This window comes from Globicephala melas, chromosome 18 (genome assembly GCF_963455315.2).
Source record: "Globicephala melas chromosome 18, mGloMel1.2, whole genome shotgun sequence".
Taxonomy (NCBI): domain Eukaryota; kingdom Metazoa; phylum Chordata; class Mammalia; order Artiodactyla; family Delphinidae; genus Globicephala; species Globicephala melas.
Window position 1 is genome coordinate 25,346,017 of NC_083331.1, and position 25,822 is coordinate 25,371,838.

The window sequence follows — 25,822 nt, forward strand, 5'->3', positions numbered from 1 at the left end:
GTCTGAGAGCAAACACCTAGGGGCCAGAATCAGTCTGTGGACCAGGGGTAGGGGCCAAGGAGGCTGGTCAGCCTCTCTCTTTCCGGGTCCTGAGTCTGAGGCAAAAAATATCCCTGAAGGGCGAGTCGAAGTCTCACATCCCTTTTCCTCTTCTGCCTTAATAATACGACCCTAAAGCCTTAGCTGGGCACACGGCCATCTAGAATCAAGACTACGTTTCTCAGCCGTCCCTGTAGCTGGATATGGCTATGAGACTAAGTTCTGGCCTGGGCATATGAGCAGAAATGTCCTGTGTGATTTTTGGGAAATGACCTGGATGGCTGCGACCTTATTTGTCTTTCTTTCTTTTTCTATCTAGAATAGGAGTTAGCAAACTTCTTCTGTAGGACCAGATAGTGTTTCTAGCTCTGTGGGCCTTACGATCTCTGTTGCAGCTACACAGTTCTGCTGTTGATCTGTGGAAGCAGCTACAGACTATATGTAAACAAATGGGTATGGCCGTGTTCCAGGAAGGTCTTATTTATGAAAAAATGTTGGGGGTGTTCAGATTTAACTTGTGGGTGGTAGTTTGCCCGTCCCTGGTGTAGGATGCATATGTGGTGGCTGGAGTGAGAACAGCCATGTTGAACCATGAAGCGAAAACCATGTACTGAGGATGGCAGAGAAATAAGCTCGAACGAGCTTGAGTCCCCAGTTTTCACAGAGCCATTCTGTGAGCCTTCTGGATTTCATTTATGTGAGAGAAATAAAGTTCTATCTTGTTTATGCTACAATCAGTTGCAGATGAGTTTACTTCACACTGATACACCATTCATGTGTGGTTAAGCCCAACTTACCAGAGTAGGAGACTATTGAAGAATATGAGATCAAAGATCTAACAAGGAGGGCTTCCCTGGTGGCGCAGTGGTTGAGAGTCCGCCTGCCGATGCAGGGGACACAGGTTCGTGCCCCGGTCCGGGAAGATCCCACATGCCGCGGAGTGGCTGGGCCCGTGAGCCGTGGCCGCTGAGCCTGCATGTCCGGAGCCTGTGCCCCGCAACGGAAGAGGCCGCAACAGTGAGAAGCCGGCGTACCGCAAAAAAAAAAAAAAAAAAAAAAAGATCTAACAAGGAATGAAGCATGCATTTTCCAGGAGTGTGTTCTGTACTCTGTATACCTCTGGAATTCCCCACCCATTTCGATTAACTGAGGCCACAAATAAACCTTTGGGTTGATCTTTGTATGATCCACCAGGTGGTGAGGGGCTTTCAGAGAAAGTCAGCGTAACTGACTTGTGGTCCGTGTAACTGACAGGACTTGGGGGTGGCAGGATGCAGCAACCCACCTGTCTGCCAGCTCAGCACACAGGAGCCCAGCTCAGACAGAGGCTAATGAGCTTTACAAGCTGTAAATGCAAGTGCTCTGAGTTTTAGCACTTTTTTTGGGGGGTAGGGGTTTGGCTCTCAGTTGGAAGTTGTCCCTGGAATCAGTAGTATTGGGTGAGCCTCTGGTGCCCTTTAGTAACTCTTCCCATGACTTAATTTCTTGTGCCCGACCGGGACTGACTGCTGAATTCCTTGGGGAAATGCCAAAGCCCAGCTTGTAGAATTTGGGAGTCTCATGCAAACAGAGAGAATCACAGGGTAATGGGAAATTAAAGAGCTATGGGAAAAACTCTGCAACTTGGCTCTGATTCCGAGAATGTTTCCTCCCTGACAGCTGCTGGAACGTTGCACCTGACTCTGCTAGGAGCCTCACCCACTCTTCTGCTCCTCCAAGCAATGCTGCAGTTGCTCCTTCGGGCAGACTTGGGTGCTATATGGGAGACGGGGGGTTGTTATTCCCTGAGATGAGAAAGTGGAGTGGTGATGTGGCCACACTGTCTTCAAGCATTTAAGGGTGTGTGTGTGTGTGTGTGTGTGTGTGTTGTTTAATGAGGCAATTGTGGGCAAACTGTTGCCTATATTTCACGAAAGAGGGAAGAAATGGGCTACTTTTGATAAGACGTGAAGAAGGAAATCTTAGCCTTCTTAGAGTGATGAGCTGCTGTGCTGGGAAGCTAAAGTTAGGGCACCGAATCCCTGATCTGAGATGGTGCAGGGTTGGGTGAGGAGCACAGATTTCAGAGTCCCACAGGCCTGGGTACACACCCTGGCTCAGCCTCTCACTTGTTGGTGGCCTTGGGCATGTTGCTCAACCTCTCTGCCCCTTCGTTCCCTGGCTCACAGGGTAGCTCTCTGATAACCAGGGACTCAGGTTCCTTCTAGTTTGTTTCTCTGCCATCCTCAGTAGATACTTTCACCTCATGGTCCAAGATGGCTGCTCTCACTCCAGCCACCACACATGCATTCCAGACCAGGGATGGACAAACCATGACCCACAAGTCAAATCCAGTCCTTCATCTTGTTTTGGTTGGCAGGTGTTAGTACTGCTGAGATGCCAGGGATGCTGTAAAGAATGGATGTAATAATGTTCATGAAGTGTTTAAACTCAGAGCAAATGCTCAGAAAATATGAAGAAAACAGCTGAGTATCCAAAGGCCCCATGCAGTTCAGACCTTCAGCCTAAGTGAGGCAGTTTAGGCAACGCCTGGCATCTGTTCAGGTTGAATCGCGTTGAGGACCATGACAACTTCCATTGTGAAGGCCTTTCTGGTTTCCTTCTTTCATGTCTTCATCTTCTGGATCTCAGGTCAAAGCTTCTTCTGGAAGACTTCCCTGGCTTCCCTGGCTCGGTCAAAGCCCTCAGCACATACTCTCGGGACCCCTTGGACCCTGCTTTGTTGCATTGGCCTCAACAGCTGCTGTTCATGGTTTATGGGATCACTTGGTTAATGCCTGTCTCCCCCATCAGACTGGGAGTTTCTAGAGGGCAGGGGCCGTGTCTGTTTTTCTCACCACCATCATATCCTCAGCAGCTCCTCAGTACCTAGTGAGTAGTAGATGCTCAAGAAATGTTTGTAGGATGAATGGCTAAGTGACGGTCCCTCTGGCTGTGTTTAAATCAGCGCTATCTGTTCTCTCAGATCTATCTGCATAATGATTTTCCTAACATGAGCGGTCTGCCCTTTGCCCCAGTGTCATATGCCCATCAGGAGGGGGCTTGGACCTCACTGAGCTCCAAAACGTCTGGTTCAGGAGGCTGGAGGCTGACCAGAGGCTTCAAGAGGGTAAAGGGTCAAAAGGCTGGGGAGCTGTCAGATGGCAAAAGAATTTTGCTTTAGCTGGGCTGCTGCATAAGTATCCGCTTTCAAAGGCTTCCGGCTAATCAGAATTTCAAAGGATACTTTTAAATGGGATAGGGTTCTACCTGAAAGAGCAAAACATGAGGCTTTGGAGCTGTTTATTCCTCTAGTTGCTATTCTAGGCTTGTATCAGAGCTAGCTGGGACCTCGCGATTTTATTTTCATTCCTGCACAAAATGGAAAAAATCTCATGTGTTGGCAGGATGGTGACGATGGCAAGACCGCAAAGAAATAATCCACCCAGCTCCCTGCCTCCGTTATTCTAAGGGGATAGTTACAGACAAGGGCATTCTTAGCCTACTAGTCCTATGACATAGGCATAAACTTGCCTCCTGCCTTTACCAAAACAGCCTTGGCGAGTCTTCATGGGTTAGACAGATCCCCAAACACAGAAGAGCAGTTCATGTAGAAAGTGCTGAAAATCCACTTTGACGTTCAAATCACTGGGATTAACACTTTTCCTCGTTTTTATAACTGCTGCTTTCAACTACAGCAGTCTTGGGGAAAACGGTATAGAAGAAAATATAAAACAACCCAAACAACCCCTTCTCAAAATTGTGGCGGGGAGGCGAGGAAGCTGGGAGAGTACATGAATACATATGGCATTTTAAAAACCTGCACCTGCTCTTCCCAGACCAGCTGGCAGGCTGCTCAAAAAAAAAAGTCCTGTTCTTTCTGGGAATACTCGGGACTGAAAGGAGTTGATAGGAGCTTTCTGGAATTGATTGCATGAAGACTGTGCCAACCATCATTTCAGACGTTTGAACAGAATTACCACAGGTACTGTATTTTAAAGAGTGGCTTTGCAGTGTCGACACCCTGTAAGTTTCGCATATGCCTAAGAAATGGCAGAAGAACACACATCTGCTTTACACGAGAAATTGTTGTTTCCATACTAAGTTGCTTTATAACCAGGTTCCTGCTGCTACTTTGAAATGCAGAGGAACAAGAGTATTCATCACCCCAGCTGAACAGCAGAAACATCAGGCAACAGCTGGGAGGTGGCCTGTGCAGATTCCTAAGTGGGGCCCCATCCTCCTGGGCCTCTGGGCCCAGCATTTGGAGAATTAATTCATTGCACAAGGCCTCCTGGTGACCTGCCTCTCACCCCTTGGCCATCCTGGAGCCTGCATCCTTGATTCGGGTTCTTAGAATCTAACTTCTTGGAGACAGTTACTGAAATTTAATGGAAAGCAGGCCAAAAAGATGATGTATTTGGGCCAATTCGATAAAAAACTGTGCCTGGGCATCCTTCCTGAGAAATTACATTTAGTTTCTCAGAGCACACAAGCCCAAAGGGTCCAAATAGCCAAACTCTGCTATTGAAAACCATCCAGGGTTCTTGCTGTGCCGTTTATTGAGTGCAATTGCATTATCTAATGAATAATCAATGTTCAGCTGACACCTGAGGGTCCGAACACTAATCCTGAACTAAACTTACTGATTTGTTCTCTGTTTCTAATCTTTACCACTGAGCTTATTCTCCTAACGCTGAACCCATCTTTGGCACAGCCCTTCAGCTCTCCAGTTTCAGTGGTCACATCCGGAACTGCAGATGTTAGAGTTTAGGAGGGGTGAACAATGAATCCACCTGAGACTTTAACCTGCCATTAGCTATTTTATTTTTCTCATTCATTTATTCACTCATTCATTCATTCACTCACTTATTTGACAAATATTTCTTTGACAGTGACTCTGCCCATTCTGGGCCCAAGGAATGATTTTTTAAAAATTTTATTTTATTTATTTTTTTATACAGCAGGTTCTTGTTAGTCATCCATTTTATACACATCACTATATACATGTCAATCCCATTCGCCCAATTCATCACACCACCTCCCCCCCACCCCCACCGCTTCCCCCCTTGGTGTCCATACATTTGTTCTCTACATCTATGTCTCTATTTCTGCCCTGCAAAACGGTTCATCTGTACCATTTTTCTAGGTTCCACATATATGCATTAATATACGATATTTGTTTTTCTTTTTCTGATTTACTTCACTTGTATGACAGTCTCTAGATTAATCCATGTCTCTACAAATACCCAATTTCATTCCTTTTTATGGCTGAGTAATATGCCATTGTATATATGTACCACATCTTCTTTATCCATTAGTCTGTCGATGGGCATTTAAGTTGCTTCTGTGACCTGGCTATTGTAAATAGTGCTGCAGTGAACATTGGAGTGCATGTGTCTTTTTTTAAAAAATATTTATTTATTTATTTATTTTGGCTGTGCTGGGTCTTATTTGCGGCACGCAGGACCTTTGTTGCGGCATGCGGGCTTCTTAGTTGTGGCATGCGAAATCTTAGTTGCAGCATGCATGTGGGATCTAGTTCCCCAACCAGGGATCGAACCCGGGCTCCCTGCATTGGGAGTGCAGAGTCTTACCCACTGGACCACCAGGGAAGTCACTCATGTGTCTTTTTGAATTATGGTTTTCTCTGGGTATATGCCCAGTGGTGGGATTGCTGGGTCACACGGTAATTCTATTTTTAGTTTTTTAAGGAACCTCCATACTGTTCTCCATAGTGGCTGTATCAATTTACATTCTCATCAACAGTGCAAGAGGGTTCCCTTTTCTCCACACCTTCTCCAGCATTTGTTGTTTGTAGATTTTCTGATGATGCCCATTCTAACTGGTGTGAGGTGATACCTCATTGTAGTTTTGATTTGCATTTCTCTAATAGTTAGTGATGTTGAGCAGCTTTTCATGTGCTTCTTGTCCATCTGTATGTCTTCTTTGGAGAAATATCTATTTAGGTCTCCTCCCCATTTTTTGATTGGGTTGTTTATTTTTTTAAAATTGAGCTGCATAAGCTGTTTATATATTTTGGAGACTAATCCTTTGTCCATTGATTCATTTGCAAATATTTTCTCCCATTCTGGGGGTTGTCTTTTCGTCTTCTTTGTAGTTTCCTTTGCTTTGCAAAAGCTTTTAAGTTACATTAGGTGCAATTTGTTTATTTTTGTTTTTATTTCCATTACTCTAGGAGGTGGATCAAAAAAGATCTTGCTGTGATTTATGTCAAAGAGTGTTCTTCCTATGTTTTCCTCTAAGAGTTTTACGGTGTCCGGTCTTACATTTAGGTCTCTAATCATTTTGAGTTTATTTTTGTGTATGGTGTTAGGGAGTGTTCTAATTTCATTCTTTTACATGTAGCTATCCAGTTTTCCCAGCACCACTTATTGAGGAGACTGTCTTTTCACCATTGTATATCCTTGCCCCCTTGCCATATATTAGTTGACCATAGGTGCATGGGTTTATCTCTGGGCTTTCTATCCTGTTCCATTTATCTATATTTCTGTTTTTGTGCCAGTACCATACTATCTTGATTACTGTAGTTTTGTAGTATAGTCTGAAGTCAGGGAATCTGATTCCTCCAGCTCCATTTTTTTCCCCTCAATACTGCTTTGGCTATTTGGGATCTTTTGTGTCTCCATACACATTTTAAGATTTTTGTTCTAGTTCTGTAAAAAATGCCATTGGTAATTTGATAGGGATTGCATTGAATCTGTAGATTGCTTTGGGTAGTATAGTCATTTTCACAATATTGATTCTTCCAATCCGAGAACATGGTGTATCTCTCCATCTGTTGGTATCATCTTTAATTTCTTTCATCAGTGTCTTATAGTTTTCTGCATACAGGTCTTTTGTCTCCCTAGGTAAGTTTGTTCCTAGGAATTTTATTCTTTTTATTGCAATGGTAAATGGGAGTGTTTCCTTAATTTCTCTTTCAGATTTTTCATCATTAGTGTATAGGAATGCAAGAGATTTCTGTGCATTAATTTTGTATCCTGCAACTTTACCAAATTCATTGATTAGCTCTAGTAGTTTTCTGGTAACATCTTTAGGATTCTCTATGTATAGTATCATGTCATCTGCAAACAGGGACAGTTTTACTTATTCTTTTCTAATTTGTATTCTTTTATTTCTTTTTCTTCTCTGATTGCCATGGCTGGGACTTCCAAAACAATGTTGAATAATAGTGGTGAGAGTGGACATCCTTGTCTTGTTCCTGATCATAGAGGAAATGCTTTCTGTTTTTCACCATTGAGAATGATGTTTGCTGTGTGTTTGTTATATATGGCCTTTATTATGTTGAGGTAGGTTCCCTCTAGGCCCACTTTCTGGAGAGTTTTTATCATAAATGGGTGTTGAATTTTGTCAAAAGCTTTCTCTGCATCCATCGAGATGATCATATGGTGTCTCTCCTTCAGTTTGTTAATATGGTGTATCACATTGATTGATTTGCATATATTGAAGAATCCTTGCATCCCTGGGATAAATCCCACTTGGTCATGGTGTATGATCTTTTTAATGTGTTGGATTCTGTTTGCTAGTATTTTGTTGAGGATTTTTGCATCTATGTTCATCAGTGATATTGGTCTGTAATTTTCTTTTTTTGTAGTATCTTTGTCTGGTTTTGGTATCACGGTGATGGTGGCCTCATAGAATGAGTTTGAGACTGGTCCTTCCTCTGCAATTTTTTGGAAGAATTTGAGAAGGAAGGGTGTTAGCTCTTCTCTAAATGTTTGATAGAATTCACCTGTGAAGCCATCTGGTGCTGGACTTTGGTTTGTTGGAAGATTTTTAATCACAGTTTCAATTTCATTACTTGTGATTGGTCTGTTTATATTTTCTGTGTCTTCCTGGTTCAGTCTTGGAAGGTTGTGCTTTTCTAAGAATTTGTCCATTACTTCCAGGTTGTCCATTTTATTGGCATAGAGTTGTTTGTAGTAGTCTCTTAGGATGCTTTGTATTTCTGAGGTGTCTGTTGTAACTTCTCCTTTTTCATTTCTAATTTTATTGATTTGAGTCCTCTCCCTCTTTTTCTTGATGAGTCTGTCCAATGGTTTATCAATTTTGTTTATCTTCTCAAAGAACCAGCTTTTAGTTTTATTGATCTTTTCTATTGTTTTCTTTGGTTTTTTTTTCATTTATTTCTGCTCTGATCTTTCTGATTTCTTTCCTTCTGCTAACTTTGGGTTTTGTTTGTTCTTCTTTCTGTAGTTCCTTTAGGTGTAAGGTTAGATTGTTTATTTGAGATTTTTCTGTTTCTTGAGGTAGGCTTGTATAGCTGTAAACTTCCCTCTTAGAACTGCTTTTGCTGCATCCCATAGGTTTTTTTTTTTTTTTTTTGCGGTATGTGGACCTCTCACTGTTGTGGCCTCTCCCGTTGCGGAGCACAGGCTCTGGACGCGCAGGCTCAGCGGCCATGGCTTATGGGCCCAGCCGCTCCGCAGCACGTGGGATCATCCCAGACCAAGGCACGAACCCCTGTCCCCTGCATCGGCAGGCGGACTCTCAACCACTGCGCCACCAGGGAAGCCCTCCTATAGGCTTTTGATCATCATTTTTTCATTGTCATTTGTCTCTAGGTATTTTTTGATTTTCTTTTTGATTTTTTCAATGATCTCTTGGTTATTTAGTAACGTACTGTTTAGCCTCCATGTGTTTGTGTTTCTTACGGTTTTTTTCCCTGTAATTGATTTCTTTTTTTTTTAAACATCTTTATTGGAGTATAATTGCTTTACAATGGTGTGTTAGTTTCTGCTTTATAACAAAGTGAATCAGTTATACATATACATATTTCCCCATGACCCTTCTTTCTTGAGTGTCCCTCCCTCCCGTCCTCCCTATCCCACCCCTTTAGGTGGTCACAAAGCACTGAGCTGATCTCCCTGTGCTATGTGGCTTCTTCCCTCTAGCTATCGGTTTTACATTTGGTAGTGTATATATATGTCCCTGTAATTGATTTCTAATCTCATAGAATTGTGGTCAGAAAAGATGCTTGATATGATTTCAATTTTCTTAAATTTACTGAGGCTTGATTTGTGACCCAAGATGTGATCTATCCTGGAAAATGTTCCGTGAGCTCTTGAGAAGAAAGTGTAATCTGCTGTTTTTGGATGGAATGTCCTATAAATATCAATTAAATCTAACTGGTCTATTGTGTCATTTAAAGCTTGTGTTTCCTTATTAATTTTCTGTTTGGATGATCTGTCCATTAGTGTAAATGAGGTGTTAAAGTCCCCCACTATTATTGTGCTACTGTCAATTCCCTCTTCTATAGCTGTTAGCAGTTGCTTTATGTATTGAGGTGCTCCTATGTTAGGTGCATATATATTTATAATTGTTATATCTTCTTCTTGGATTGATCCCTTGATCATTATGTAGTGTCCTTCCTTGTCTCTTGTAACATTCTTTATTTTAAAGTCTATTTTATCTGATATGAGTATTGCTACTCCAGCTTTCTTTTGGTTTCCATTTGCATGGAATATCTTTTTCCATCCCTTCACTTTCAGTCTGTATGTGTCCCTAGGTCTGAAGTGGGTCTCTTGTAGACAGCATATAGATGGGTCTTGTTTTTGTATCCATTCAGCAAGTCTGTGTCTTTTGGTTGGAGCATTTAATCCATTCACGTTTAAGGTAATTATTAATATGTATGTTCCTATTATCATTTTCATAGTTGTTTTGGGTTATTTTTGTAGGTCCTTTTCTTCTCTTGTGTTTCCCACTTAGAGAAGTTCCTTTAGCATTTGTTGTAGAACTGGTTTGGTGGTGCTGAATTCTCTTAGCTGTTGCTTGTGTGTAAAGCTTTTGATTTCTCCATCAAATCTGAATGAGATCCTTTCTGAGTAGAGTAATCTTGGTTGTAGATTCTTCCCTTTTATCACTTTAAGTATATCATGCCACTCCCTTCTGGTTTGTAGAGTTTCTGCTGAGAAATCAGCTGTTAACCTTATGGGAGTTCCTTTGTATGTTATTTGTCATTCTTCCCTTGTTGCTTTCAATAAGTTTTCTTTGTCTTTAATTTTTGTCATTTTGATTACTATGTGTCTCAGCGTGTTTCTCCTTGGGTTTATCCTGTATGGGACTCTCTGCACTTCCTGGACTTGGGTGGCTATTTCCTTTCCCATGTTAGGGAAGTTTTTGACTATAATCTCTTCAAATATTTTCTCAGGTCCTTTCTCTCTCTCTTCTCCTTCTGGGACCCCTATAATGCAAATGTTGTTGTGTTAAATGTTGTCCCAGAGTTCTCTTAGGCTGTCTTCACTTCTTTTCATTATTTTTTCTTTATTCTGTTCCACAGCAGTGAATTCCACCATTCTGTCTTCCAGGTCACTTATCCATTCTTCTGCCTCAGTTATTCTGCTATTGATTCCTTCTAGTGTATTTTTCATTTCAGTTATTGTGTTGTTCATCTCTGTTTGTTTGTTCTTTAATTCTTCTAGATCTTTGTTAAACATTTCTTGCATCTCCTCAATCTTTGCCTCCATTCTTTTTCCGAATGGAGATCAGAATCATCTTCACTATCATTATTCTGAATTCTTTTTCTGGAAGCTTGCCTATCTCCAATTCATTTATTTGTTTTTCTGGGGTTTTATCTTGTTCCTTCATCTGGTTCATGGCTGTCTGCCTTTTCATTTTGTCTATCTTTCTGTGAATGTGGTTTTTGTTCCACAGGCTGCAGGATTGTAGTTTTGCTTGCTTCTGCTCTCTGCCCTCTGATGGATGAGGGTATCTAAGAGGCTTGTGCAAGTTTCCTGATGGGAGGGACTGGTGGTGGGTAGAGCTGGCTGTTGCTCTGGCGGGCAGAGCTCAGTAAAACTTTAATCTTCTTGTCTGCTGTTGGGTGGGGCTGGGTTCCCTCCCTGTTGGTTGTTTGGCCTGAGTCAACCCAACACTGGGGCTTACTAAGGCTCTTTTGTGGGGCTAATGGTGAACTCTGGGAGGGCTCGCTCCAAGGAGTACTTCCCAGAACTTCTGCTGCCAGTGTCCTTGTCCTCACGGTGAGACACAGCCACCCCCCGCCTCTGCAGGAGACCCTCCAACACTAGCAGGTAGGTCTGGTTCAGTCTCCCCTGGGGTCACTGCTCCTTCCACCTGGGTCTTGGTGGGCACACTACTTTGTGTGTGCCCTCCAAGAGTGGAGTCTGTGTTTCCCCCAGTCCTGTCAAAGTCCTGCAATCAAATCCCACTAGACTTCAAAGTCTGATTCTCTAGGAATTCCTCCTCCCGTTGCTGGACCCCCAGGTTGGGAAGCCTGATGTGGGGCTCAGAACCGTCACTCCAGTGGGTGAACTACTGTGGTATAAGTGTTCTCTAGATTGTGAGTCACCCACCCAGCAGTTATGGGATTTGATTTTACTGTGATTGCACCCCTCCTACCATCTCATTGTGGCTTCTCCTTTGTCTTTGGATGTGGGGTATCTTTTTTGGTGAGTTCCAATGATTTCCTGTCCATGATTGTTGAGCAGTTAGTTGTGATTCTGCTGTTCTCGCAAGAGGGAGTGAAAGCACGTCCTTCTACTTTGCCGTCTTGAACCAATCCCGAGGAAAGATCTTGGTTCTGTTCCTGACTCCAGGAGTTTGTGATTGTTTCAAATCCCAGGATGTGGTGGTGACTCACCTCGATTTTAGACTTTCTCTCCCGGCATCTCAGTTGCTGGAATGGACCATGTCTCTGATTTCTCAGAGCCTGGGGATTCAGGTTTGTCAAGGCTTGGTTCTCCTGGGTGTGGAAAGTTTCTCTGTGCGTTTAGTGACGTTGCACTGCCTGTAGGTGGCGAAATCAAGTGTGTGGATTCCGTACCAGAGAAGACAGTCTTTCATCTTTCACCTTGTAGAGGTCCGGCACGGTATGTCAGAGCCCCCAGAGGGTAAGGACCATATTTGATTCATCTTTGCTTTCTCAGTTTCAGTTACAAAGCCGAGCATATAGTAGGAGCTTTCAAAATGAACAGAGTGTGAACAGCTCTATCTGCTCAAAGCATATATTTCATTCCAGGATCAATAGGGTCAGCGTCCCAGATGAAGAGACGCTTTAGTGTTCCAGCACATCGTTGTCTTCTGAAATGGAGACGGGAAAGAGCGAGTCATCAGCTCCCCATGTATGCAGCCAGACTGGATGTGATTGGACTTGCCACACAGCACAGCTCATGTTCTCTGTTCTGCGGAAAGTCGTGGGTGAGGTGTGGACTCTTAACTGCAGGTGGCAGCTGGCAAGAACTGGTCTCATGCTGAGACTGATCAGAAGTTTGGGGACAAAAGTGGTCACTGGTGTGGAATCCCTTCTACACATCTCCCTCCGGAACCAGGATTTTACTTGTTCAAAAAATAGCATATGAGATTCTGTTCTGGTTATTGAGCATATAATTGTGCAAAACAGGCAAAAATCCATGCCTTCGTGGGGCATTTCATAGAGCGTTTGTGCCAGGGTGTATATGTATGATCAGTAAAATAAGTGCTTATAGAGTACATTAGAAAGTGACAAATGCATAAAGCAGGGAAGGGGATGAGGATGCTGGGGTGGGGGCTATTTTCAATAGGGAGGGAAGTCTAATGGAAAAGGTCACATTGGAGGAAAAGATCTGAAGCTGGTGAGGGAACTAGCCATGTGGATTTCTGGGGGAAGAATAGTCCAGACAGAGGGAACAGGAATGGTGAAGACTGAAGCGGGTTGTGCCTGCTGTTCAGGGGTCATCAAGGGGACCAGTGTGGCCAGAGGGGAGGGAGGCAGACTAGGCAGGGCCTTTTAGGGAAGGGGAGAAGCACAGTATCGTCCACGCATCTCTCTGTGCTCCGCACTTACCAAATCTCTTCAGCTCGTTTGAGGGCCTGCACAGGTCAGTCGTCAGGGAATCTGAATCAAAATCTGCCTCAAAAGAAAAAAAGGCAGTCACTGGCCAAAGATGAGGCTAGAACACTGAGATTTCTCCGCTCTGAGTCTGGTGCTGTGTGGGTCAGGGACCGAGAAGGAAGCAGGGCACTTCAAATTAGGTGCCTTGGGAATTTAATAAAGGTACTATTTACAAAGAGGAGGGTGGAGTGTAGGGAGGGCAAGAAAGGACAGTGCAGTGTCCAAGGGGACAGCACCGGAGATATCACCACCCCCAGGCATGAAGGAGCACGGGAGGGAGCCGTTCCTGGCACCAGTGAGAACAGCTGTATGGAGAGTCCCCTTCGGTTGAGCGTAGAGTTAGTCTGCAGTGACCCACACGAGAGAGTGGAAGTAATACAAACCCACCCTCATTCTCTTCTTTCCTTCTGGTGCTTCCCAAGGGCTGACTTCGACTGGAAACCAGAGAGCAAGGGACCTCGTTGATGTAGTCTCCATGGGAAAGAACTGCTGTCCAGAGATGGGTGGAGGGGGATGCAGAGTGGATCCGAAGGAGTGAATGGAAGATATCTGACACAGACACAGAGGGCTAGAGAGAGAGAAGGGGAGACACGAGATGGTGTGGAAAGAGAGCCTGAGAAACCACAGCCTCTTTGCCGAAGCAAGGTGGCCTGTTCAGGATGCTGCTCAGAAGCCAGGCTGCCTGAGGTAGTCCCACTCCTGCCCCGGGAGGAAAACCCACTGTCAGCTGTCAGCTCCCTTTGGAATGATGCTGAGCTGTGGAGCGTGACTGTCCAGTGCCCCCAGCTGTCCGTTATTTATAAACAACAACCAGGGCACTTGTTTGTGCCCACAATGGGAGGTGGAAGACTTATACCTCCTTTTAAAAGTTAACTTAATGTTTAAAGGTAAAAATTGTGTATATTTAAGGTGTACAACGTGATGATTTGATATGCATATACACGGTGAAATGATTACCACAGTCAAGCCTATTTACTTATCATCTCCTCACATAGTTATCTTTTTGTTTTGTTTTGTTTGTGGTAAGAGCAACTGAAACTACTCTCTTAGCAAATTTCCAGTATTCAATACTGTGTTATTAACTATACTGGTTCTGCTGTGCACTAGATATCGAGGCTTACTGAGAGGTGTTGCTGGCATGAAGACAGAGCCTTATTCCCAGTCATGGTGGGACTAGACCCAGCCCGTTCAGCAGGGCTGCGGTTGACTACGCTGTTTCAGTTAACGTGATATAACCTCGAACATTCCAGAGGCAGGACAGCAGAGCCTCAGAGCTGCAGGTGCTGGAGGATGTATTTATTAAAATAAATTTATTTATTTATTATTTTTTATTTTTGGCGGTATTGGGTCTTTGTTGCTGCACGCTGGCTTTCTGTAGTTGCGGCGAGTGGGAGCTACTCTTCGTTGCCGTGTGCGGGCTTCTCATTGTGGTGGCCTCTTGTTGCGGAGCACGGGCTCTAGGCACTCAGGCTCAGGCTTCAGTAGTTGTGGCACGCGGGCTCAGTAGTTGTGGCATGCAGGCTCAGTAGTTGTGGCTCGCGGGCTCTAGAGCGCAGGCGCAATAGTTGTGGTGCACGGGGCTTAGTTGCTCCGCGGCACGTGGGATCTTCCCGGACCAGGGCTTGAGTCCGTGTCCCCTGCATTAGCAGGTGGATTCTTAACCACTGTGCCACCAGGGAAGTCCCTGGAGGATTTAAAGTTCCCTACAAACTGTCAATGGCATTAGGTATTGGGCAACGTCTCAATTGCTGTGGATTTGTTTTCTTTGGTTACAGCGCTGACTTTGAAATTGACGATATGGATGACTGGGAATGTTTCAAATTGCATTACTACAGGTAGAGCCCCAAATCATTACTATAGCCTGCTGGGCGGTGCGGAACCTGCCCCCTGCCTGCCTCGCCCCATTCATCTTGTGGCTCTCCCCTTGTTCCCTGCACCCTTGCCACCCTGGATCCTTATTTCAGGGCCTCCAAGGGCCACATTCCTTTCCACCTCTTGCCCTGCCCCTCTGATTCCCTCTGTCTCCTGTAGCCACTTTGCTCCTTTATTTCTACTCAGCTCAAAGTCACTTCTTCACGGAAGCCCTCCCTGACATTCCCGACTGGGCTATGTCATCACTTGCATGAGCTCGTAGCATCTTTCCCATCTGATACTTCTCACAATTGTAATTACATTGTTAATTGAAGAACTCTTTGTTTAATGTCTTGCTCTTCCTCCCCACTAGATGCCAAGCTCTGATTTGCTGCTGCCCAATGTCTGTGCCTAGAAGATGCTCCGTAAATATTTCAGGGAATTATTGACCAAAAGCTAAAAATGAGTTAGGAGTGGGTGTACCCACACTGCACAGAAGAAAAATAAAAAGAGGCATAAGTTAGAAAGGACATGCTTGCCCGCCCTCTCCCCCGTCCCATCCTTTTTTGGTCCTGGGAATGAGTTGCAGTCAGAGGCAGCAATAGAAAGCATGGAAACGGGAAACAGACACAGGCAGAGTTTACCAATCAATTCTCCAGACACCTGGGGATGATGAAGAAAAGCCATTGTGAGATGTCTCAACACTGATCTCATGCTCTCCAGCAAAAGAAAATTCAGTCAGACCGTATCTGCCGGAGAAAGCTTAAAAACTGAGAATAGTAAGCTGCCTGCTCTACTGACTGACTTGCAAAGGTCTGGGCTTGAGGCCTGAAATGATAACAGGTTCAGGCCATCAGAAATTATTTTAACTGGCATCCTGACATCTGGGGGATTCAAGAGCCAGCAAAACAAAAAGGGCTATTAATGAAATGTTTGTAGCTTTCTCCTCCATCAAAACAACAGACACATTAAGGCATGGACATACAGTTAGTAGAATTCACCAGCCCCAAATTACAAAGTAGTCAGGAACAGAGAATAAAAGGGCAGGATTAAAACCTACATCTTTATTTCATGATGCCAGATTTATATTTGTGGGATGGGATGGTCTCTCTGGAAGGGATCCCATTGTAAACTTGTGCCTGACAGGCTCTAAGAAATAATGCCTGGCCCCAGAGAAGGATAGACTTAAGGTTTATAGAGAGCTGAGAGCAATGATTTGGGGGAACCCACAGAAATGACAAGAGAGAGACTGGTGGAATAAATGAAGAACAGAGTGAGGAAGGGTGTAGGAAGAGGTGATGAGGTTGATGTGGGGAGGGAAGCAGGTAGACAAAGGAGACAAATCTGACTGATGGGTACATGGCCATTGCATACTTTTTCTTCCTTCCTTCCTTCCTTCCTTTCCTTCTTTCTTCCTTCCTTTCTTCCTTTCTTTCTTTCTTTCTTTCTTTCTTTCTTTCTTTCTTTCTTTCTTTCTTTCTTTCTTTCTCTTTCTTTCTTTCTTTCTTTCTTTCTTTCTTTCTTTCTTTCTTTCTTTCTTTCTTTCTTTCTTTCTTTCTTTCTCTCTTTCTTTCAATCCTCCTTGCCTACTATTCCTTTTTTTTTTTTAAACCTCTTTTTGGGGGAATGATTGACATAAAAAAGCTGCAGATATTTAATGTGTACAACTTGATGTATTTGCAGGGAAGTATACACCTGTGAAACCATCACCACAATCTATGCCATAAATATCTATCACCTCCAAAAGTTTACTTTTATCTCTATTTGTTGTTGTCATTGTTGTATAGTTTTTGTTGTTTTCCTTTTGTAGTAAAAGCACTTAACATAAAGTTTATCCCCTTAGCAAAATTTTAAGCATACATTACAGCGTTGCTGGTCGCAGGCCTTGGGTCGTACAGCAGATTTCCAGAACTTCTTCATGTTGGATAACCGAAATGTGCACCCTTTGGTCATCATCTCCTCGTTGCCTCCTCCCCCCAGGCCCTGGAAACCACCATTCTCCTCTTTGCTTCTATGTGTTTGATGAGCAAGTTCTTTTCTTTTATTTTTTAAAAATATTTATTTATTTATTTGACTGCATCAGGTCCTAGTTGCATCATGCAGGCTCTAGTTTCCTGACCAGGGGTGGAACCCAGGCCCCCTCCTTTGGGAGCACGGAGTCCTAACCACTGGACCACTAACGAAGTCCCAAGTTCTTTTATTTTTACTTCAAGTTTTGAGTTAATGTTTAGTCATCGTGATAACGTTATTCCTCCTAGGTTACATTGACCAGCTCCAGGGCTTAGCTTCTAAGAATCAATGAAGAACCTCTCTGTCCTTTCCTGCTATGCTGACTCCTGGGAATGCTCCATGCCCTGATCATTGTCTGTAACAGGCCTGTTTTTCCCAAGCCTGTGGTAGAAAATGCTGAGATTTACAGTAGTTGACACAATAATACAATAGATTAGAAGATAACATATCATACCATGTACATAATTTTAATACACTGTAATAGAACATAATAGGAGATGTATTTTTATATGTTATATATATTTATATGTAATAAACAGTAGAATACATGACTATATTCAGTAGAAGATAAAACATTAAGTTCTATTGTTATTTATCTCAGAGAGTATGTGAAAGGAGGTTCTGATAAATTGAAGATTGTGGTAAATTGAAAGCTGGAATCAGGTCTGGATGCCTGCCTCAGCTCAGCAAGCCGTGGTCTGTATGTGTGACTTAAGGAGGTGGTGGTAGAGATTTCTACTCCACAGTTCAAATCCCATAGCCTGTAATTTAATCATGAGCTAGGTTTTTTGTTTTTGTTTTTTTTGGTCTCAAGTCTTCTTAGGAACCATCAGCAAAACATCCTGGACAGGAGTCAGACCTTTAGTTTGTATTAGGTGAGCCTGTAATTGTCAGGTGCTGGAGTCCCATGTCCCACTTCTCACTCCTACACACTTTCCCCTTTTTAGTCCTCATACACTACTTCAAACCTGATAATTCTTACTCCCTAATTCTCACATGACAAATTTAAGAATCTTACAACAGTATAGTCCCATTTCCCTTTGTCCCAACCTTTGTCCTATTTTGCCGTCTCTTCTACTTCTACATAAACTGTAAATACCACCTCACAGTACAACTATGCTTGAAATAGTTTTCTTCCTTCCTTCCTTCCTCCCTCCCTTCCTTCCTTCTTCCTTCCTTCCTTTCTCAGGTCTTAGATGTGGCACGAAGTCTCCAGAGCATGTGGGCTCACTAGTTGCAGCACTCGGCCTCAGTAGTTGTGGTGTGCAGGCTTAGCTGCCCTGCGGCATGTGGGATGTTAGTTCCCCGACCAGGGATCAGACTTGCGTCCTCTGAACTGGAAGGCAGATTCTCAACCACTGGACCACAAGGAAGTCCCGAAATAGTTTTCTATTAAGGAAATTATGAGAAGAAAATAAAGGAGTGTTTCATGTTTACCCACTTACCAATTCTAGTGCTCTTCATTCCTCTTAATAGATCCAAGTTTCCATCTGGTATCGTTTCCCAAGACTACGGAACATCTTCTGGTGTTTCTTTTAGTGTAAGTGTGCTGGCTACAAATTCTCTCAGCTTTCTTTTATCTGAAAATGTCTATCTTCACTCTGGAAGGATATTTTTGCCTGATACAAAATTTGGGGTTGATCATCTTATCTTTTCAGTATTTAAAGATGTGATTCCATTGTCTTCTGGCCTCCATTCTTCTTTTTCTTCCTTGCCTCCTCCCTTTTATCTGACGATAACTCAGCCATCATTTGTATTATTGTTTCTCTGTTTGTCGGGTCTTTTATTCTCTGACCGTTCTCAAAGTTTTCTCTATCCTTGATTTTCAACAGTTTGACTATGAAATATAGGCAGACCTCGGAGATACTGCAGGTTTGTTTCTAGACCACTACAATAAAGTGAATAACACAGTAAAGAGAGTTACTTGAATTTTTTGGTTTCCCGGTGCATGTAAAAGTTATATTTACACTATATTTTAGCCTGTTAAGTGGCAATAGCTTTATGCCTAAAAAACAACGTACATACCTTAATTAAAAAATGCTCTATTGCTAAAAATTGCTAACCATCCTCTGAGCCTTCAGTGCGTCGTAATCTTTTTGCTGGTGGAGGGTCTTGCTTCTGTGTTGGTGGCTGCTGACTGATCAGGATGGTGGTCACTGAAGGTTGGGGTGGCCATGGTCATTTCTTAAAAGAAGACCACAGTGAAGCTTGCTGCATCGATTGACTCTTCCTTTCATGAACGATTTCTCTATAGCGTGCAGTGCTGTGTGATAGCATTTGACCCACAGTAGAACTTCTTTCAAAATTGGAGTCAAGCATCTCAGACCCTGCTGCTGCTTTATCAACTAAGTTTATGTAATAATGTAAACACTATGTTGTCATTTCAACCAACTTCACAGCATCTTCACCAGGAGTAGTTTCCATTTTAAGAAACCACTTTCTTTGCTCATCCATAGGAAGCAACATCCTCATCCATTTTAAGTTTTTTTTTTTTTTTTGCTGTGCGCGGGCCTCTCACTGTTGTGACCTCTCCCGTTGCGGAGCACAGGCTCTGGACGCGCAGGCTCAGCGGCCCTGGCTCAAGGGCTCAGCCACTCCACAGCATGTGGGATCTTCCTGGACCGGGGCACAAACCAGTGTCCCCTGCATCGGCAGGCGGACTCTCAACCACTGCGCCACCAGGGAAGCCCTACCATTTAAGTTTTATAATGAGATTGCAGCAATTCAGTCCCATCTTCAGGCTCCAGTTATAATTCTACTTCTCTTGCTATTTTTATCACATCTGTAGTTATTTCCTCCACTGAAGTATTGAACCCCTCAAAGTCATCCATGAGGTTTGGAATCAACTTCTTCCAAACTCCTGTTAATGTTGGTATTTTGATCTCTTCCCATGAATCACAAAAGTTTTTAACGGTATTTAGAATGGTGAATCCATTTCAGAAAGTTTTCAATTTACTTTGCCGAGATCCATCAGAGGAATCACTATCTCTGGCAGCTATAGCCGTACAAAATATATTTCTTAAATAATAGTACTTGCAAGTCCAAATGACTCCTTGATCCATGGGCTGCAGAATGGATGTTGTCAGGCATGTAAACATTAATTTCATTGCACCTCTCTATCAAAGTTCTTGGGTGACCAGATGCATTGTCAATGAGCAGTAATATTTTCAAAGGAATCTTTTTTTCTGAGTGGTACGTCTCAACGATGGGCTTAAAATATCTATCATGTTGTCAATAGATGTGCTGTCATCCAGTCTTTGTCATTCAGTTTGTAGAGCACAGGCAGAGTAGATTTGCCGTAATTCTTAAGGGCCCTAAGATTTTCAAAATGATAAATGAGCATCGATTTCAACTTAAACTCACCAGCTGCATTAGCTCCTCATGAGAGAGTTAGCCTGTAGTTTGAAGCTTTGAAGCCAGGCATTGACTTTTCCTCTCTAGCTATAGAAGTCCTCGATGGCATCTTCTTCCAATAGAAGGCTGTTTCGTCTACATAGAGACTCTTGTTTAGTATAGTCACCTTAACTATCTTAGCTAGATCTTCTGGGTAACTTGCTACAGCTTCTACATCAGGACTTGAGGCTTCACCTTGCACTTTTGTGTTATGGACACAGCTTCTTTTCTTCAACCTCATGAACCAACCACTGCTAACTTCAAACTTTTCTTCTGTGGCTTCCTCACCTCCCTCAGCCTTCATAGAATTAAAGAGAGTTAAGACGTTGCTCTGGGTTAGGCTTTGTCTTAAGGGAATGTTGTAGCTGGTTCGATCTTCTATCCAGACCACCAAAACTTTCTCCATCTCAGGAATAAGGCTGTTTGGCTTTCTTATCATTTGTATGTTCACTGGAGTAGCACTTTTAATTTCCCCCAGGAACTTTTCCTTTGCATCCACAGCTTGTCTGTTTCGCACAAGAGGCCTAGCTTTCAGTCTAACCTGGCTTTTGACATGCCTTCCTCACTAAGCTTAGTCATCTTGAGAGATGTGCGACTCTTCCTTTCACTTGAACGCTCAGAGGCCTGATTTCAATATTGCTGTGTCTCAGGCAATAGGGAGGCCAAAGGAGAAGGAGACAGATGGGGGAAGAGCCTGTTGGTGGAGCAGTCAGAACACACACACTTATCCATTAAATTTGCTATCCTGTATGTGTATTGTTCGTGGTGCCCTGAAACAATTACAGTAGTAACATCAAAGATCACTGATCACAGATCGCCATAACAAAGATAATAATGAAAAAGTTTGAAATATTGTGAGAATTACTAAATTGTGACGCAGAGACACAAAGTGAGCATGCTGTTGGAAAAATGGTGCCAATAGACAGGTTAGACACGGGGCTGCCACAAACCTCCAATCTGTAAAAAAATCCATACAGTATCTACAAAGTGCAATAAAGTGAATTGAAATAAGACGAGGTATGCCTGTATCTATCTGTGGTGTTCTTTGTCTTTACCTTGCTGTGGTTCATTGAGCTTCTTGGATCTTTAAGCTGAAATTTTTCATCAAGTATGGAAAATATTCAGCTATTTACTTCTGAGGAGTCCAGCTTCTGGTTAAAAACACATGTGTGCTATTTTAGGCCTGACTATAGGCAATTACAAAGGCTTTTCCGAACAGGTTGCCCTCTTCACCCAGACATGGTGCAAGGCAATGCATTATGGGACCTACAGGGAGTTGCAACCGAGGACTCTGGCCCCCCGGCCATTCTCTTTGAATATTTGCATTTCTAGCCCGACACCTTCATTCTTAGATCTCTTTATCTTGGGCAGTAGGCCTTCCTCAGGTGCCTCTGCTGAGGTCTCCTTACGAAGGGAAGAGGGGAAAACTTTAAAGACATCTTTCCCCATTCCGACCCAGTGCCCAGTATTTTTCCAGTCCTGGCTTTTCCCTGTTTCCCTTCCCCTGACCTCAAGGTCCATAAAATTGTTGGAGACTTGTGTTAAGGTCTTTCTCCACAGTGAGACAATCTCTATGTCTGCTCTGATCCACCTGACCCTCGACTGCTGTGCCATTTCATGGGGAAAAATAAAACAAAGGAGAGTTTTTCCTTTCTCCAGATTTAGCCTCCTGTGTATCCCATCACAGTAAGTGATTAAAGGCTTAACTCTTTCATTTTTGGGCTTATTGCTTTAATTTGCTACTTGAAAACCTGAGAGCTCAGCTCTCTCTCTCTCCCAGCTCAGCTGCGCTCTGACGTTTCCTCAAATAATCTTCCTGTCCGGAGCTTCCCTGGTGGCGCAGTGGTTAAGAATCCACTCTGCCAATGCAGGGAGCACGGGTTCAAGCCCTGGTCCGGGAAGATCCCACATGCCGCAGAGCAGCTAAGCCTGTGTGCCACAACTACTGAGCCTGCACTCTAGAGCCTGCGAGTCACAACTACTGAGCCTGCATGCCTAGAGCCTGTGCTCTGCAATGAGATAAGCCACCATGGTGAGGAGCCCGTGCACCACAATGAAGAGTAGCCCCCGCTCAACACAACTAGAGAAAGCCCACATGCAGGAATGAAGACCCAACACAGCCAAAAATAAATAAATTTATTAAACAAAAAAAATCTTCCTGACCCATTATCACCTTCTTCTCCTTATGGGACTACAATTACACATATGTTAGACTGTTTAATATTGTCCTTGGATCTTTGAGGCCCTGTTCATTTTAATTCAATCTCTTTTTTCTCTTTCTTCTTCAAATCGGATAATTTCTATTGATTTATCTTCAAGTTCACTGAATTTCTCTTCTGCCACTTTCAATTTGCTGAAGCCAGTGCAGTGAATTTTTCATTTCTGTTATTGTACTTTTCAGTTCTTGAGTTTCCATTTGTTAATGGTTTCCCTTTACTCTGTTGAGATTATATGTCTTTTCATTTATTAAAACCATGTTTTCCTTTATGATTTGGATGTATCTTCCTTTAATTCTTTGAATATATTTATAACAGTTTCTTTGTCTCATAAACTACTTATGTGGAATACTTCCAGTCTGGCTTCTACTACCTGCTTTTTTTCTTTACTGTGTATTACATTTCAACTTGTATGTATGTGTGTGTGTATGTGTGCATGTGTAGTTATTTTTGATTGAATACTGGATGTTGTGGGTTAATCAGTGTTGAGACTGGGTATTGTGATATTCCTCTGTTGATTTTTGTTTTAGTAGGTAGCAAGATTACCAGCAGATCACCTTGAACTTGGGTGAGGCTTGGTTTTGAACTTGCGTAAGTCTTGGTTTTATGCTTTCTTGGGTGAAAATATATCTGTGAAAATCTCAGCGTGTTTTCAAAGCATAAAAACTGTAACTTGTTGGACTCAACAGCCAATCACTCTTTCTTCTGGTTTTAGACTTTGGTATGGCAGGTTTTTGGTAAGCCTTACTCTGGGGCATGATTCTTATTCCTGAGGAATCGTATTTCTGGTGTCTCAGCTGGGTGCCTCGGCTGTGAACAGGTATTATTAAGGTCTCTCCACACTTGCTGACAATATCCCCCAACTCTGCTTACCCTCTGGTATTTCTATTCTGCTCGTAACCACAGAATAGCCGAATTCTGGTTCCCCTTATCTAAACTCTCCCTGCCCGTGTGTAGTTCAGTCCCTGGCTAAGCACGTGTAGAGATCCCCACATGGACTTCTGAGGACCCCTCTGCATAGCTTCTTCAACAATGCCTCACCTCATAGAATCCATTCCAGTTGCCCCAAACTCTGACCTCTGCCTACTCAGCTAACTGGGACTTCTCTGCTCTGCTTGGTTTCCAGCTTACTGCCACCCAGTTAGGAAGTTGTTCCCTGGTGCAGAGCTGGGGGCTCAACTTGTGAATTTTCCTTCTCTCAAGAAATCAGTTTTGTGATTTTTGTGTGTGATTTGTGAAAACAGTTGCATCATATGTTTTGTCTGGTTTTAAGGTGTTTTGACAGGAGGACTAGTCCAGTACTAGTTACAGGAAACAGAAGTCTCCACCATGGATTCTTGAAAAAGGGATAACGAGAGGGTGTGGATGGACGAGGAGAATGGCTGCCTAACACAAGGCAGCTTGTAGCAGGGAGAGATTGGAGTCAAGACACTGAGCAGGACAGGGAACTCTGTTCAATAATACGGAACAACCTAAATGACAAAAGAATCTGAAAAATAATAGATACATGTATATGTATAACTGAATCACTTTGCTGTACACCTGAAACTAATACAACATTGTTAATCATCTATACTCCAGTGTAAAATAAAAAGTTAAAAAAAAAAAGACACTGAGTAGGAGGCATTTTCAGTCTTCTAAGCAGAGAACAAAGATCACCTTGAGATTTGCAGAAATACAAACAAACAAAAGGGAAATGCCATGATGGAAAAAGAACTATTGTGAGTTATTGATAAATTGGATGTGAAGAATGAAGAAGAAGGTTACACATGGTGCCAGAAATGCTTTAAAAAAGAGCCCTTATCTCTGGAGACAAATACTGAAATATTTATGGATGAAATGATATAATGTCTGGGATTTGATTCAAAATAATTAAATGTAAAGATGAGGGTGGGAGAGGGTGGGGTATAGGTGAGACCAGACTGACCACAAGATGATAATTATTGAAACTAGATTATGAGTACATGAGGGTGTATCCTATGAATTTTTCTACTTTTGTATATATTTGACATCTTCAAATTAAAATAAAAATAAAACAAAACAAAGTGATCAGAGTTAGGAAGCTGGGAGGAGTATTGGTGAAGTTGGGAAAAGTGCCCAGTTTTGAGGTAGGGGAAAAAGGGGCTAAGCCAGTGGCTGTTATTAATGTCTAAAACAGACTTTTCTGCAAGAATGTCTTTTAAAAGGGTTTGCTCAAGCTGGCTCATTCTGCTCCTTCAGAAGCGTCATCAACTGCAGGATGTGTTTGATTGTCTGCTTGAGGATGTGAGGCACATGGCCCACGCTGGACAGAGGCTGTGGCATCTACACAGCTCGCGTATCCGCCTCCAGATCCAGTGCTGGCTGCTTGTATTCGCCGATACAGCCCTGTGTGGTCAGAGCCCAGACTACAATAGATGGGTTTGGTCGGACTCTGGCACACATCTCCCTGAGTGAATCCTGGAATGATTTCCAGAGGCGTTTTGCGCTATTCCCCTTTCCACACTGCCTCCCTGGCCAGCTCTACCTGCCTGGAGCCTCCTTGAATCTTGCTGGCACTCAGCTGCTTCCTTCCATCTAACTGTGGACTCCGTAATTGAGCCCAAGAGAGGAACATGTTCCCACGGCCTAAGGACTTGCAGAAGTAGAGAGACTTTTCTACATGTTAGAAAAAGAAAAAAAAAAAAAAAAAAGAAAGAAGAAAAACACACCCACTTTCCTATTTTCTGATTTCTTTTCTGATTTATTCAACACATCCTTTTAGGTGCCAGCTGTGTGCCAAGTTTTGTGTTAAGTGTTGATTGGGGGTTCAAAGGTGATGATTCCTCAAGGATTTACAGCCTGGCAGGGGAAGAGAGACACATAAACAGAGTAAGAAGGTCACAAGGGCCATGCTAATGTTTGTACTGGGACCAGGGGGCACACGGAAAAAGTGGACAACGATTACAATTTTCTCTCTCCTTGGGTTTGGGTTTTAATACTGTTCTTGCTATTATGCACAATCTAGTCTTTCTGAATCTCAATTTTCTCTCTCTTTTTTTTTTTTTTTTTTTTGCGGTATGCGGGCCTCTCACTGTTGTGGCCTCTCCCGTTGTGGAGCATAGGCTCTGGACGCACAGGCTCAGCGACCATGGCTCATGGGCCCAGCCGCTCCATGGGATCTTCCCGGACCGGGGCCCGACCCCGTGTCCCCTGCATCGGCAGGCAGACTCTCAACCACTGCGCCACCAGGGAAGCCCAATTTTCTCATTTTTGTATAAGGTTAAGTATATGTACTTGCAGTTTTTTCTTTTTATTAATTTATTTTTATTCATTTATTTTTGGCTGTGTTGGTGCGCACGGGCTTTCTCTAGTTGCGGCAAGCAAGGGCTGCTCTTTATTGCGGTGCGCAGGCTTCTCATTGCAGGTGGCTTCTCTTGTTGCAGAGCACGGGCTCTAGGCACGCGGGCTTCAGTAGTTGTGGCATGTGGGCTCAGTAGTTGTGGCTCGCGGGCTCTAGAAC

At 43.2% G+C, this 25,822-nt stretch overlaps 1 long non-coding RNA gene across 1 annotated transcript in view; it reads left to right on the plus strand.

The window, feature by feature from the left end:
- LOC132593852 (uncharacterized) overlaps nucleotides 1-25,822 on the plus strand; it is a 56,039-nt gene that overhangs the window by 14,867 nt on the left and 15,350 nt on the right. The window lies entirely within an intron of this gene.